Source organism: Ahaetulla prasina, chromosome 7, assembly GCF_028640845.1.
Source record: "Ahaetulla prasina isolate Xishuangbanna chromosome 7, ASM2864084v1, whole genome shotgun sequence".
Taxonomy (NCBI): Eukaryota; Metazoa; Chordata; class Lepidosauria; order Squamata; family Colubridae; genus Ahaetulla; species Ahaetulla prasina.
In genome coordinates, this window is record NC_080545.1 from 96026460 (window position 1) to 96041131 (window position 14672).

Below are 14672 nucleotides of genomic sequence, written 5' to 3' on the forward strand. Positions count from 1 at the left end.
CCCGGACCGAAGCCGAGCCGAGCCGAGCCGCGCCGCGCAGCAGCAGCAATGCTCCCCTTAACCCGGCTCAGACTCAGCTGCGGGCGCGGGATTTGAACGCCCAGATGCTTCCTCGGGGAGGGGCTAATAACTCTTTTTCTCCCCCCCCACCTCCGAGGGGGGAGGGCACGGCTCGGAGGGAGGCGGGGTGGGGGCGCCCAGAGGTCCCAGCTGCTTTCAAAGCCAAGCCACGAAATTTGGCTGGGTGGGTTCCCCAGGACAGGCTCAGAATCAAGGCGGGAAGGGACCTTGGAGGTCTTCTAGTCCAGCCCCCTGCTCAAGACTCTGTATACCGATTCAGACAAATGGTGGTCCAGTCTCTTCTTAAAAGTCTCCAGTGGTGAAGCAGCAGCAGCAGCAGCACAACTTCTGGTGGCAGGCTGTTCCACCGGTTAATTGTCCTCACTGTTAGGAAGTTTCTCCTTAATTCTGGATTGCTTCTTTCCTTGATTAGTTTCCATGGGTGGTGAAATTCAATTTTTTTTTTACTACGGGTTCTCTGGGTGTGGCTTGGTGGGCGTGGCAGGGGAAGGATACTGCAAAATCCCCATTCCCTCCCCACTCCTGGGAGAAGGATACTGCAAAATCTCCATTCCCACCCCACTCCAGGAGAAGGATACTGCAAAATCTCCATTCCCACCCCACTCCAGGAGAAGGATACTGCAAAATCCCCATTCCCTCTCCCACTCCTGATAGAAGGATACTGCAAAATCTCCATTCCCACCCCACTCCAGGAGAAAGATACTGCAAAATCCCCATTCCCCGTCAGCTAAACAATGTCGGCTGGCGACCTCCAGGGGGAGGGCCTTCTCTGTGGGGGCCTCTACCCTCTGGAACGAGCTCCCTCTGGGGCTTCGTCAACTCCCCGATCTCAGGTCCTTCCGCCGCAAGCTGAAGACGTTGCTGTTTCGAAGAGCAGGACTAGCTTGAACGTAGTTTTAAATTGGGGTTTTTAAATCAGGGGTTTAAATGGGTTTTAAATTTGTATTTAAAAGTTTTAAGGCATCAACTGAATTTAATTGTCTATTCTTTTTGCTGTTTTATATGTATTATATGTTTTCTGTTGTTTTATTGGCTGTGAACCGCCCTGAGTCCTTCGGGAGATGGGCGGTATACAAATATAATAAATAATAATAATAATTCCCTCCCCACTCCTGGAAGAAGGATATTGCAAAATCTCCATTCCCTCCCCACTCCTGGGAGAAGGATATTGCAAAATCTGCATTCCCACCCCACTCCATGAGAAGGATACTGCAAAACCAGCTCCTTGGTTCTCTGAGGAGCTGAGAGAGATGAAGCGCCGGAAAAGACGCTTAGAGAGCAACTGGAGGGCCAGCCGTTCCGAATCTGACCGAACACTAGTACGGTCTTATGTTCAGGCCTACTTAGTGGCGATAGGGATGGCAAAGCGGGAATACTTTTCCGCCCTTATCGCATCAGCAGATAACCGCCCAGCCGCCTTGTTTAGAGTGACCCACTCTCTGCTTTTCCAGGGAGCTCGGGAGGACCCCTTGCAAGGACGTGCTGAGGAGTTTGGAATGTATCTGCACGATAAAATCGCTCAGATCCGGGACGGGCTGGACGCTGATTGGGTGGATTCAGGTGGGACGGCGGAGGCAGCTCTTGAGAATATTATTTGGGGGGAATTCGATTCTGTGACTCCCGAGGACATGGACAGGATACTGAGAGGGCTAAATGCTACCACATGTTTATTGGACCCGTATAGAATCTTAGTTCTTTTACCATTGAATTTCATTTTGTTAGATAGCGCCCTCTGTCAAGATCCTTCTCTATCTTAAGCCTATCTTCCAGAGTGTTGGCTTTTCCTGCCAACTTGGTGTCATCTGCAAATTTGATAAATCCCCCATCCCCTCATCCAGTGGTGAGTTTCAAATTTTTTTACTACCGGTTCTGTGGATGTGGCTTGGTGGGCATGGCTTGGTGGGTGTGGCAGGGAAAGGATACTGTAAAATCCCCATTTCCTCCTGATCAGCTGGGACTTGGGAGGCAGAGAATAGATGGGGGCTAATCAACATTTTTACTACCGGTTCTCTGAACTACTCAAGATTTCCGCTACTGGTTCTCCAGAACTGCTGAAGCCCACTTCTGCCCTTGTCCAAATTATTGATGAAGGTGTTGAAGATTACTGGGTCTAAAACAGAGCCTTGGGATATCCCACTGCATACCTCCCTCCATGTCAATGCAGTTCGATTTGAGGACTACACGTTGAGTGTGGTTGGTCAGCCAGTTACGAATCCATCTGGTGGTGGTACTGTCTAACCTACTTTTCTATCTTATTAAGTGGAAGGTTGTGGTCTACTTTATCAAATGCTTTACTGAAGTCCAAGTAAATTATATCGACAGTATTTCTCTGGTCCACTAATTTTGTGACTTTGCCAAAAGAAGGCAATGAGATTAGTCTGGCATGATCTGTTTTTGACAAACCCACGTTGGCTTTTGGTTAAGACTTTGTTTGCCTCTAGGTGTTTGCAGATTCATTGATTATCTTTTCCAGATATTGAGATCGGTCTGATTGGTCTGTAGTTTCCTGGGTGTATTTTTTCCTCTCCTTTTTTGAAGATGGGAACTATATCAGCTCTTTTCCAGTCTTCTAGTTCCCCGGTGCTACATACATACATACATACATATATACATACATACATACATACATAGAAACATTTTAACGAAAGCATCAGACCCTATGGAAACCGTAGTGCCATGGCCTAGAGGTGGAGCTCTCACCTCACAATCAGGAGGCTGAGAGTTCGATCCTAGGTAGAGGCAGATATTTCTCTCTCTGGGCACGTTGAGAATATAACTCCGCTGAATATAACTCCGCATTGGTGACAAGAAGGGCATCCGGCCAGTAAAGAGCTCCATTCAGTTGCCCAGACTCCACCCTGCAAGGGATTATGGGGTTGTTAAAAGGAGATAATGATGATCAGATCCTAATGGAAACTTCTAAGGCACAGCCCAATTCTGGAACCGGATCAGCCTCAAGTGAGCAGAGATAAAACTGAGCCTGCCAAGGCAATTTTGAGCACCTTAAAACTTAAACAAGGAAAGGTTATTCTTGTTTATCTAGGCCAGTGTTTTTCAAACTTGGCCACTTTAAGATGTGTGGACTTCAAGTCCCAGAATTCCCCAGCCAGCATGTTTAAGGGAATTCTGGAATCATACTGGCTGAGGTATTTTGGGAGTTGAAGTCCACACGTCTTAAAGCATACAGATTGGGGAATTCTGGGAGTTGAAGTCCACACATCTTAAGGGGGGTATTTGAAAAACACCCATCTAGGCATTTAGGAATTATCAACTGCACCCCTTAAATTGTCCTCTCTAGCAATTTTCAGCATATCTCTCTATTCTTTCACCTTCACGGGCCTTAGTTCTTACACTGGAATGATGTAACCTGTTTTATGACTTATTTGTCTTCTGACTGCATCTCCATACTTTCTGTCTATCTAGCAAAGCACTCAAGGAAAATTATAATTTATAATAAGCTTCTACAGTGTAAACAACTTGACCCAAAGGACCATGAATAGGAAGAGAAGGGCTAAATTATGCGCAAACATGTTTCCTATACAGAGAGATTTGCAATGCACATTAAACCAGAACATTATTTTAATTTAATATTCAGAGGAATGCCTAGCTGAAAAACTAGATTTTTCTAATCTGTATTATATATATAATCTATATTACAATCTATATAATAATAATAATAATAATAATAATAATAATAATAATAATAATAATAATAATAATAATAATAATAATAATATATTATATAGCGATGGGTTGGACACGACTTCGCAACTAACAACAACATGGTGCATGGAATTCTATATTAACAAAATGTCATTAAAAATACATCATCATCATTTAATGACCCCATAATCGGTTGCAGGGTGGAGTCTGGGAGTGTGAATGGAGCTAGCAGAGTGTGTAATGGCTGGATGCCCTTCTTGTTGCCAATGAGGAGTTTTGTTCAGCAGATATATTCTCATTGTGCCCAGAGAAAGAAATATCTGCCTCTACCTAGGATCGAACTCAAAGCCTCCTGATTGTGAGGCAAGAGCGCCATCTCTAGGCCATTGCACCACTCACAACCGAGCTTAGTATGATGAGGTGATATTAAAGCCTAGTTGGTTAATAATAATAATAATAATAATAATAATAATAATAATAATAATAATAATAATAATAATAATAATAATAATAATAATAATAATATTTTAATTTTTATACCGCCCTTCTCCCGAAGGATTCAGGGTGGTTAACAGCCAGATAAAATACAATAACATACAATACAATAAAACCAAAATTTAAAAAACTTATTCAATCTAGGCAATAGTTTAAAAATACAATACATAAAATAAAACCCCATTTAAAATCCTATTTAAAAAAAACCCATTTATGCCAGTCCTGCGCGGAAGAATAAATTAAATAAATAGGTTGAAACACTATTGATGTCAACATATTTTAATCTATCTTCTGAACAGTTGTTGGTTTTTTTACTTATTTGTGGGAAATAACTGGGGAGGGGAGTGAATTCTACTAATCTAGTTTAAAGCAGGGGTCTCTAACCCTGACTACTTTAAGACTTGTGGACTTCAACTCCCAGAATTCCTCAGCCAGCTTTGCTGGCTGAGGGATTCTGGGAGTTGAAGTCCACAAGTCTTAAAATGGCCAAGGTTGGAGACCCCTGGTTAAAAGCACCACTGAGTGGATATACTGGTTAATCCCAAAATCAAACTAGCCACGTTGAAGGGTTTATGCTACAGGCAGTCCTTGACTTGCAACCATCTGTTTAGTGACCGTTCGAAGTTACAACGGCACTGAAAAAAAGTGACTTATGACCATTTTTTACGCTTAACGCCCATTGTAGCATCTCCGTGGTCATGTGATCGGAATTCGGGTGCTTGACAACTGGTTCATATTTATGACGGTTGCATTTATGACCCGGGGGGTCACGTGATCCCCTTTTGCGACCTTCTGGTAGGGCAAAGTCAGTGGGGAAACCAGATTCACTTAACAACCGTGTTGCTAACTTAACAACGATAGTGATTCATTTAACAACCGTGGCAAGAAAAAAGGTCTTAAAATGGGGCCAAACTCACTTAATAATTGTCTTGTTTAGCAGCAGAGACTTTGGTCCCAATTTTGGTCATAGGTTGAGAACTACTCATACTGGCTTGCTGCAACACATCAGATAGCTTTCTACTTTGTGTCTTGTGTGAATCCCAGGCGGTTGGTGTTATTCGGTAAACTATGGCTTGATTTAACCGTGGTTCAGAGCTGGGTAAATTTGGCTGGGGAGTTTAACACATCATCCAACTCACTCTCTGGATTTTATTTCCCAACACACCAGAGCCAAGTTTTAAATGGATGGCACCCAATCGTCTTATATATATATATAAATTTATTTCCATTTTCCAACATCATATTTATGTACAGTCTGTTCTCCATCATTAATTTTTATTTATTGCTGATTCGGGCCTGCCCGACTGCCACTTCCTTTCTTCATCACCTCTCTCTACCCTCTACTACTTTCCCCTCCTTCATCTCCTTCATTTTACTACTTCCTCTCCTTCTTCTCCACTCCTCCCTTCTTCTACCCTTTCCAACCTTCTTATTCCCCTCCTCCTTCTCAACTCTTTCCTACCTACTTTCTTCCCTCCTTCTACTCCTCTCTCCCTTTCTTTCTGAAATGGCAGTCGGGCAGCCCCAATATCATTTCAAATTTTAATTTCGTATCTTCAATCATTACTGTACATTAATAACCAATCCATGTATCATTTTCCCCCCTTTCCCCCCCCCCCTTCCCTCCCCCCCAGACTTCCCAGAGCAAATACTGGGTATTATGACCAACAATCACAAGCCAACCGTCTTTTGTTGGTGATCTTACATGGGCAAAGAATCATTTCCATAAAAATCAACAGGACTGCAGCATCCAAGAGTTGTCCCAACTTCTGTGGCGTTTATATGGTGTGCAAATGATGGGAAATGTAGTCCAGCTCATCCAGACTGAGGGAGAAATTTGGAAAGCGACCTAAGCTTGCAGGAGCCCCTATTATTAGAATAGAATAGAATAGAATAGAATAGAATAGAATAGAATAGAATAGAATAGAATAGAATAGAATAGAATAGAATAGAATAGAATAGAATAGATGGAAATAGAATAAATGGAATGGAATAGAATAGAATATGAATTAGGAATAGAATAGAATAAAACAGGGGTAGTCAACCTTTTTATACCTACCACCCACTTTTGTATCTCTGTTAGTAGTAAAATTTTCTAACTGCCCACCGGTTCCACAGTAACGCGCCGTGTATCGTCGTCTGCGCATGCCTCTCACGCATCGTGGATTGGGTTTATGGGGGGGGGGCGCTGGCAACCAGCTCTGCTTGTCTGTTACAGCTGGGTGGTGTGGGGGGGAGATGCGTGAGCTATTCTGGGACGAGGCTCTTTTGTTTACGATCGCACTATAGCGCCATTTAGTTTCACTTACGTAACGCGAACTAAACTTATGCGCGGGCGATACAAATAGTATATTTTCAGAAATTTAAATTGTCACAGTGAGTTTTATGAAAACTTAATGAAAATGTTTTTAAATAATGCTATGAATTTTTTTAAAAAAAGTCAATTAATTGATTGGTCTTATTCGAGACAATGACGAAGCCGCATATAGACGAGAGGTCGAACGACTAGCCTTGTGGTGCAACCAAAACAATCTGGAACTGAACACACTCAAAACCGTAGAAATGGTGGTAGACTTTAGGAGAAACCTCTCACAATACTTGACAACACAGTATCAACAGTAGAAACCTTCAAATTTCTAGGTTCTATCATATCGCAAGATCTAAAATGGACAGCTAACATCAAAAACATCATTAAAAAAGGACAACAAAGAATGTTCTTTCTGCGCCAACTCAGTAAGCTCAAACTGCCCAAGGAGCTGCTGATTCAGTTCTACAGAGGAATTATTGAGTCTGTCATTTGCACCTCTATAACTGTCTGGTTCGGTTCTGCAACCCTACAAGAAAAACACAGACTTCAGAGGATAATTAGAACTGCAGAAAAAATAATTGCTACCAACCTGCCTTCCATTGAGGACCTGTATACTGCACGAATCAAGAAGAGGGCCGTGAAAATATTTGCAGATCCCTCGCATCCTGGACATAAACTGTTTCAACTCCTACCCTCAAAACGACGCTATAGAGCACTGCACACCAAAACAACTAGACACAAGAACAGTTTTTTCCCGAAGGCCATCACTCTGCTAAACAAATAATTCCATCAACACTGTCAGACTATTTACTGAATCTGCACTACTATTAATCGTCTCATGGTTCCCATCACCAATCTCTTTCCACTTATGACTGTATGACTATAACTTGTTGCTGGCAATCCTTATGATTTATATTGATATATTGACCATCATTTGTGTTGTAAATGTTGTACCTTGATGAAGGTATCTTTTCTTTTATGTACACTGAGAACCTATGCACCAAGACAAATTCCTTGTGTGTCCAATCACACTTGGCCAATAAAATTCTATTCTATTCTATTCAATTAAAAAGTGCTTCGGTATCGGACAAAACCCCTACTGCCCACCATGAAAGCTGGAACACCCACTAGTGGGCGGTACGGACCAGGTTGACTACCACTGGAATCGAATATGACTTAGGAATAGAATAGAATAGAATAGAATAGAATAGAATAGAATAGAATAGAATAGAATAGAATAGAATAGATGAAATAAAATAAATGGAATGGAATCGAATGGAATGGAATGGAATAGAATAGCATAGAATAGATGAAATAGAATAAATAGAATAGAATAGAACAGAACAACAGAGTTGGAAGGGACCTTGGAGGTCTTCTAGTCTAACCCCTGCTCAGGCAGGAAAACCCAACCCCACTTCAGACAAGCAAGGAGGGCGTCGGAAGCCGCTTAGAACCGGGCTTCTTCTTAAACCTCCTCCCAGGTTTTGCCCACTGCACCTTTTCACCCTGAGCCGCTCTCTGGCCCGAATTCCACGGGGGGGGGGCGAAGGGGCCGGGAAGCCGGGAAAGCCCCGCTTAGGCTCGCCCGCCCACGCGGAATCCTCGCCCCGGGCGGGCGGATTCCACCCGGGGAGAGGCGAGGAGGTTTCACCTTTTTGGGGGGGGGGGCGCCAAGCAAATGTTGGCCACACACACACACGCACTGAGAGAGGCACGCGGGGAGAGTCCCCCCCACCCAGCCGAGGCAGGCACACACATGCGCAGTGCGCGGATGCCATATTGGAAGGAGGGTGGGCGTCGAAGTGGAAGAGGGAGGGGAGGGGAGGGGAAGCGAGCGCGCGCGGGGTCGCGGGTGGGTGGACGGACGGGGCTCGCTCCGCCGCGTTTTTCGGTCCCCCCCCCCGCGCGAGGATCGCAAACTTGGCGCAGGGAAAGGTAAGGCCGCCCCTCCGCTGCTTCCCCCCCCCCATGCCACGCAGGACCCGGGATCTCGTGTGGGAAGGAGGGGGGGCGGCAGAGAAAGATGCTTGGATGGCGATGCTGGAGTCATTTTTTTTCCCCTCCACCACTCCTCTCTCTCTTTTTTTTCTCCATTCCTCTCTTTTTCTTTTCCCCACGATCCTCATTTTTTTTTTTGGGACACGGCTTTATTAACCGCCCAGCTGCGGGAAGGGGAGATCCGGCGCTTGCCGTCTCGATCCCGCGCCAAGAAGGGGTTCCGGGGGGGGTGTCCCCCCTTCCTTTCCATCCCCTCGCGGGGTTCGGGGTGTCCCCCCCCCTAAAAAAAAACCCGCGCCAGCAGCCAGGTCTCCCGTTTGCGCAGGAGAAGCGCGGCCACCCCTGGGCTCCTCCGGCTGTCGGGAGACCCCCGCAGCTCCCCCCCACTTGAGGTTAGGAGAAGGGTGGGTGAGCCCTGGGTGGGGGGAGTTTAGACCCGATCCAGAGATCCAAATCCAAAGGAGACTTGCGCGGAGAGGTGCGCATGGAGTGGATTTGGCTCGGTGGGCGTTTGGGTGAGTCTGCAGCCCCTCCCTAAGAGGAGGCAGCATTTGGATCGCTTCTGGCATGCCGCGCATCTCTGGGGTTTGGGTGACCCTCTTTTTTTTTTAGGGGGGGGTGTTATATTTGAAGGGGGGGTCTCTTCTTCCGAGTTGACAGATGGGAGTGATAGCTGGGATGCTTTCCCCACCCACCTACCTACCCATCCCCGCCTTCTTGTTCCAGGCGCGTTGGATTACAGTCCCCATCATCCTCGGCTCTCGGGGATGGTGTCGGGAACGCAGCCACATGAAAGGTGGGCTGGTTTGGGGTTTGTTTTTTTTTTGGGGGGGGGAAGTCAATTTGGGAGAGATGGCCTGGCTTGTTAAAACGGGGCGGGGGGAGATGGAGGCTAGAATGACTCGTCCCCACGACCCTCTTAACCGGGAAAATGAAAAGACACCAGGCTGCCTTCGCCCAACGCGTAATCTTAATTAGTTCGTAATTCTGTTTTAACATTGGGGACTTAGGTTCACCTCTGCTGGTTTTGTGAGCTCGGAGTGTCTTGTGTGAAACCCCCCCCCAAAAAAACCCCAACAACAGTCAGTTCTGTAAGCGGGAGGAAATGTGTTGTGTGAACGCGGCAGGTACACGTGCACAAACGCACCACCACCCTTCCAAACTTGCAGAAATCTATTCCAAGAGATTCATCCACTCTTTTCATGAATTTTTCCTATGCCTTCATGGAAATAAGGCTTTATTTCAACATGGCAGGCTCAAAAAAAAACCACACACACAAAACCCCCCCGGAAAATAAGCAAATATAAGTCCATATAAGCGAATCCAGAAGAGCGAGGATCGGGACCGTGTGGTGGGAAGTCGCAGGTTGCGATCCTTAAAGCGCTTGAAGTTTCGCCCCGCTTTCCTTGCAGGGGCGGATCCGGCTGATTTCCATCCTGGGACTCGTTCACACATTTTGGGGGGAGCCAAAGGGGTAACGGCGACAAGTTACCCGGCCGTTACATATTCTTTCCCACCTCGTTGTTAAGCGAGTGGCGTTGCTTTCCGTAGAAGCAGCGGGGATGAGTTCACACGACCCGCTAGATTAGACTAGATTGACTCGGGAGTGAGTTGGGAGAGAACTCAGTCTTTGGATTCGCGTGTGAATGTCCTTAGTTTCTCAAGGCGTTTCATAGGAACGCAGGAATGTGTCTTTTGGTTTATAGGCGGGTTTAGGCGTCTCGTGCGAACAAGTAATCGGAACAAGGGTTTGAAGCCTTACATTGGGAGCCTGCCGGCTTTTCTGCTTCCAAGCATGATCTTCTAGCAGGTTTCCAGTACCCCGTGTTTAACGTGCGAAATATTCTGAAAACTCGAAATGCATCAAGCCCCGTGCTCATCTGGACCGTATTCACACTACGCCCGCTAAACGCTTGGGTTTTGGCGGGGTGACTTTAAAAAAAACCCAAGTAATTGGGCTTCAATCAGAAGCTAATCGCAGTCTTGTGAATCCCAAAGCGAGATCTCATTGCTTCAGGGGATTTGGGTGGGTGGAGAAGGAAGGAAGGAAGGAAGAATAGAATAGAATAGAATAGAATAGAATAGAATAGAATAGAATAGAATAGAATAGAATAGAATAGAATAGAATAGAATTTTTATTGGCCAAGTGTGATTGGACACACAAGGAATTTGTCTTGGTGCATAAGCTCTCAGTATACATAAAAGAAAAGATACCTTCATCAAGAACCATAAGGTACAACACTTAATGATAGTCATAGGGTACAAATAGGAATAGAATAGAATAGAATAGAATAGAATAGAATAGAATAGAATAGAATAGAATAGAATAGAATAGAATAGAATATAATTTTTATTGGCCAAGTGTGATTGGACACACAAGGAATTTGTCTTGGTGCATATGCTCTCGGAGTACATAAAAGAAAAGATACCTTCATCAGGGTACAACATTTACAACACTTAATCATAGTCATAGGGTACAAATTTAACACTTAATGATACAACACTTAATGATAGTCATAGGCTACAAATAAGCAATCAGGAAATATCAGTATAAATCGAAAGGAAAGGAAAGGAAAGGAAAGAAAAGAAAGAAAGAAAGAAAGAAAGAAAGAAAGAAAGAAAGAAAGAAAGAAAAAGAAAAAGCAAGCAAGTCAATTCTGGGCCCCATGAGCTGTGATTAAGTACCCCAAGTAAGGACTTTACTTTCAAGTAAATCCAGGTTGTAAGAAGTCCATAGCCGACATCCCACTAACTCTGGAGGCAAAGCAGGGTCGGGTGCAATTACAGTGATGGTTGGAGTGGTGACCTCGTTGAAATCCCGGAGTTGCAGAGAAAGGTGCTTTTTTTTCAGGAGGCAACTGGACTTTTTTGGGTGGTTGTTTTTCTTCTGAAGACGTTTCGCTTCTCCTCCAAGAAGCTTCTTCAGATCTGACAGGATAGCGGAGAATAATGGAAAGATTGCTATTCCTTGCAGACAGCTTGATAATTTGCATCCTTTTAGAGCAGGGGTCTCCAACCTTGGCCACTTTAAACCTGGAGAACTTCAACTCCCAGAATCCCCCAGCCAGCTGGCTGGCTGGGGGAATTCTGGGAGTTGAAGTCCTCCAGGCTTAAAGTGGCCAAGGTTGGAGACCCCCGTTTTAGAGGGTCGTTGAAGCATTTGGAGGTTTCCCTGTGTCCTCAGGGTCACCTGAGTGCTGCAAATGGTTCCTGCAGTCTGTAATTTTTCCCCTCTGCGAACCCGTTCATAACTCCCGCACCATTCAAACGGTCTTCATCCCAAATGGTAAAGCTTAACATCTGTAGAGCTTCTCCGTCATCCAGGTCAGGGTTATCCCAAAGGTGTAGAGACTCTACTACAGACCCCGGGCGGGGGAGGGAACCCTCATCCGATCGCCAAGTCCAACTTTCAAGACTTTTCACGTTGGCTAGGATACACTTAAGTCTCGGGAACAGCTGGAAACTGCCATTCGGAAACTGCCATTCGATCCCGACGGTCAACGCCTTACGGGACTTGGCTCTTCTTTCCACTGTTGGAAAGCCTGTTTGTAAAGGAGGAGGAAGGAGGGGTGATGATGTTGTCTGGACCTCCTGCGCGCATCGGTAGAAAATTGCGACCACGCGCGTGGATAGCCTTGAGCGAAGAGATCGCTGGCTCCCGACAGAAGGCAGAGGAGGGCTGGCTAACCGGGTTCACACGACCCGCGTAACCCGCAAGATCTTTTTCTGAGCCTGCACAATAAAGCGCAACTGAACAGGCTTGGCATGCAGGCTGGGGAGCTCGCAAGGCTGAGCCCGCAATAAAGCGAGCCTGTCCATTCCCTCCGGGCGAATGATGGCTTAGCGTGTACAGTTAGGTGGGCAAGCAAGGATTGGTGGCTTGTCAAACGGATGGGTGGGAGTCGTTTATTCCAGACGACGCGAAGCGAAGCCGGTTGGGCCCGGCGTGGGGGTTTGGGGGGGGGGGCCGCAATCCCGCCTCTTGCATTCCAGAAGAGAGGGATCTTCGGGGAAAGAAGATCGCGGTGGTGGTAGTAGGTTCCAGGTTCCCGCGCACGTGTGAATGCAAGATTCGAGCCAGGCTTGTCTCGGGAGAGGCTGGTTCGGTTGCTCCCGGGTTGGTGGGGGGGGGGGGGTCTCTGCGGAGCGGAGCAAAACGGCCGTCCCACCCGCAGGACGGGAAAGGAGCCGGAGAAGCCAGCGGAGGTTTGAATTGCGCGCGTCCCCGCCAGCACTTTGCGCAAAAGACCCTCTTTTTTTTTTTTTTTTAGCAAACGAAGGGAAGGGAGAAGCGGGAAAGGGATGGGGTGGTTGGAAAACCAGGAGGGTGTGTTTGTGTGTGTGTAGGAGACGTGCTAGGTTTGTGTGTGTGTGTAGGAGATGTATTAGGGGTGTGTGTGTGTGTAGGAGACGTGCTAGATTTGTGTGTATAGGAGATGTGTTAGGTTTGTGTGTGTGTGTGTGTAGGAGACATGTGCTAGGTTTGTGTGTGTGTGTGTGTAGGAGACGTGCTAGGTTTGTGTGCATGTATGTGTGTGTGTGTAGGAGACGTGCTAGATTTGTGTGTGTGTAGGGGACATGTGCTAGGTTTGTGTGTGTGTGTGTGTAGGAGACATGTTCTAGATTTGTGTGTCTGTGTGTGTAGGAGACATGTGTTAGGTTTGTGTGTGTGTGTAGGAATTTTGCTGTTTAGCTCAATTGTGGTGTTAAATCAAGGTTTCTCTGTAAACTCGCTTATCCTACCCACCCTGCTTTTAAATTTTAACTTAATGCCAAGATTTCTAGACGTCGGTTTTTGTGTGTATGTATGGTTTTGTTTTGTTTTTTTTGCAAGATCAAAGGTTATGCTTTAAATCAGGGATAGGTACCGTTTCCCCCCGAAAATCTTATATTTTTTTGAGCCCTGAAATAAGCGCTTGGCCTTATTACCATGTGCTGAAAAGCCAGAGAGAGAGAGAGAGAGAGAGAAATAGATATGGATGGATGGATGGATGTAGATAGATAGAAATGATAGATAGATAGATAGATAGATAGATAGATAGATAGATAGATAGATAGATAGATAGATAGATAGATACTGTGTTTCTCCGAAAATAAGACCCTGTCTTATATTTTTTTGCACCCTGAAATAAGTGGCCGTATTGCCATGCGCTCAAAAGCCCGATTGGGCTTATTATCAGAAGATGTCTTATTTTGGGGGAAACAGGGTAGACAGACAGACAGACAGACAGATAGATAGAGAGAGAGACGAATAGATATGGATGGATAGATAGATAGATAGATAGAAATGATAGATAGATAGATAGATAGATAGATAGATAGATAGATAGATAGATAGATAGATAGATAGATACTGTGTTTCTCCGAAAATAAGACCCTGTCTTATATTTTTTTGCACCCTGAAATAAGTGGCCTTATTGCCATGCGCTCAAAAGCCCGATTGGGCTTATTATCAGAAGATGTCTTATTTTGGGGGAAACAGGGTAGACAGACAGACAGACAGACAGACAGACAGATAGAGAGAGAGACGAATAGATATGGATGGATGGATGGATGGATGGATGGATGGATGGATGGATGGATGGATGTAGATAGATAGATATGATAGATAGATAGATAGATAGATAGATAGATAGATGATAGATAGATAGATAGATAGATAGATAGATAGATAGATAGAGAAAGAGAAAGAGACAGATAGATATGAATGGATGGATGTAAATAGATAGATAGAATAGAATAGAATAGAATTTTTTTATTGGCCAAGTGTGATTGGACACACAAGGAATTTGTCTTGGTGCATATGCTCTCAGTGTACATAAAAGAAAAGATACATGATAGATAGATAGATAGATAGATAGATAGATAGATAGATAGATAGATAGATAGATAGATAGATAGATAGATAGATACTGTGTTTCCCTGAAAATAAGACCCTGTCTTATATTTTTTTGAACCCTGAAATAAGCGCTTGGCCTTATTGCCATGCACTCAGAAGCCCGATTAGGCTTATTATCAGGGGATGTCTTATTTTGGGGGAAACAGGGTAATTATGGCAACTTTACCACAAGACCTGAAGACTTCAACTCCCAGATTTCCTGAGCCAGCCGTAGTTGCCCACCCTTAG

At 45.1% G+C, this 14672-nt stretch overlaps 1 protein-coding gene across 9 annotated transcripts in view; it reads left to right on the forward strand.

The window, feature by feature from the left end:
• Window positions 1–8377: 8377 nt before the first annotated feature.
• Window positions 8378–14672, forward strand: part of SFMBT2 (Scm like with four mbt domains 2) — a 78936-nt gene continuing 72641 nt past the window's right edge. For 8 of the 9 annotated variants that reach the window (XR_009156082.1, XM_058190840.1, XM_058190841.1 and 5 more), the window contains exon 1: window positions 8378–8482. The gene's annotated coding sequence lies outside the window, so the exon portion shown is untranslated. Of the gene's footprint in view, window positions 8483–9320; window positions 9342–14672 lie in introns of those variants that run through there. The other variant, XM_058190837.1, reaches the window with a different exon arrangement.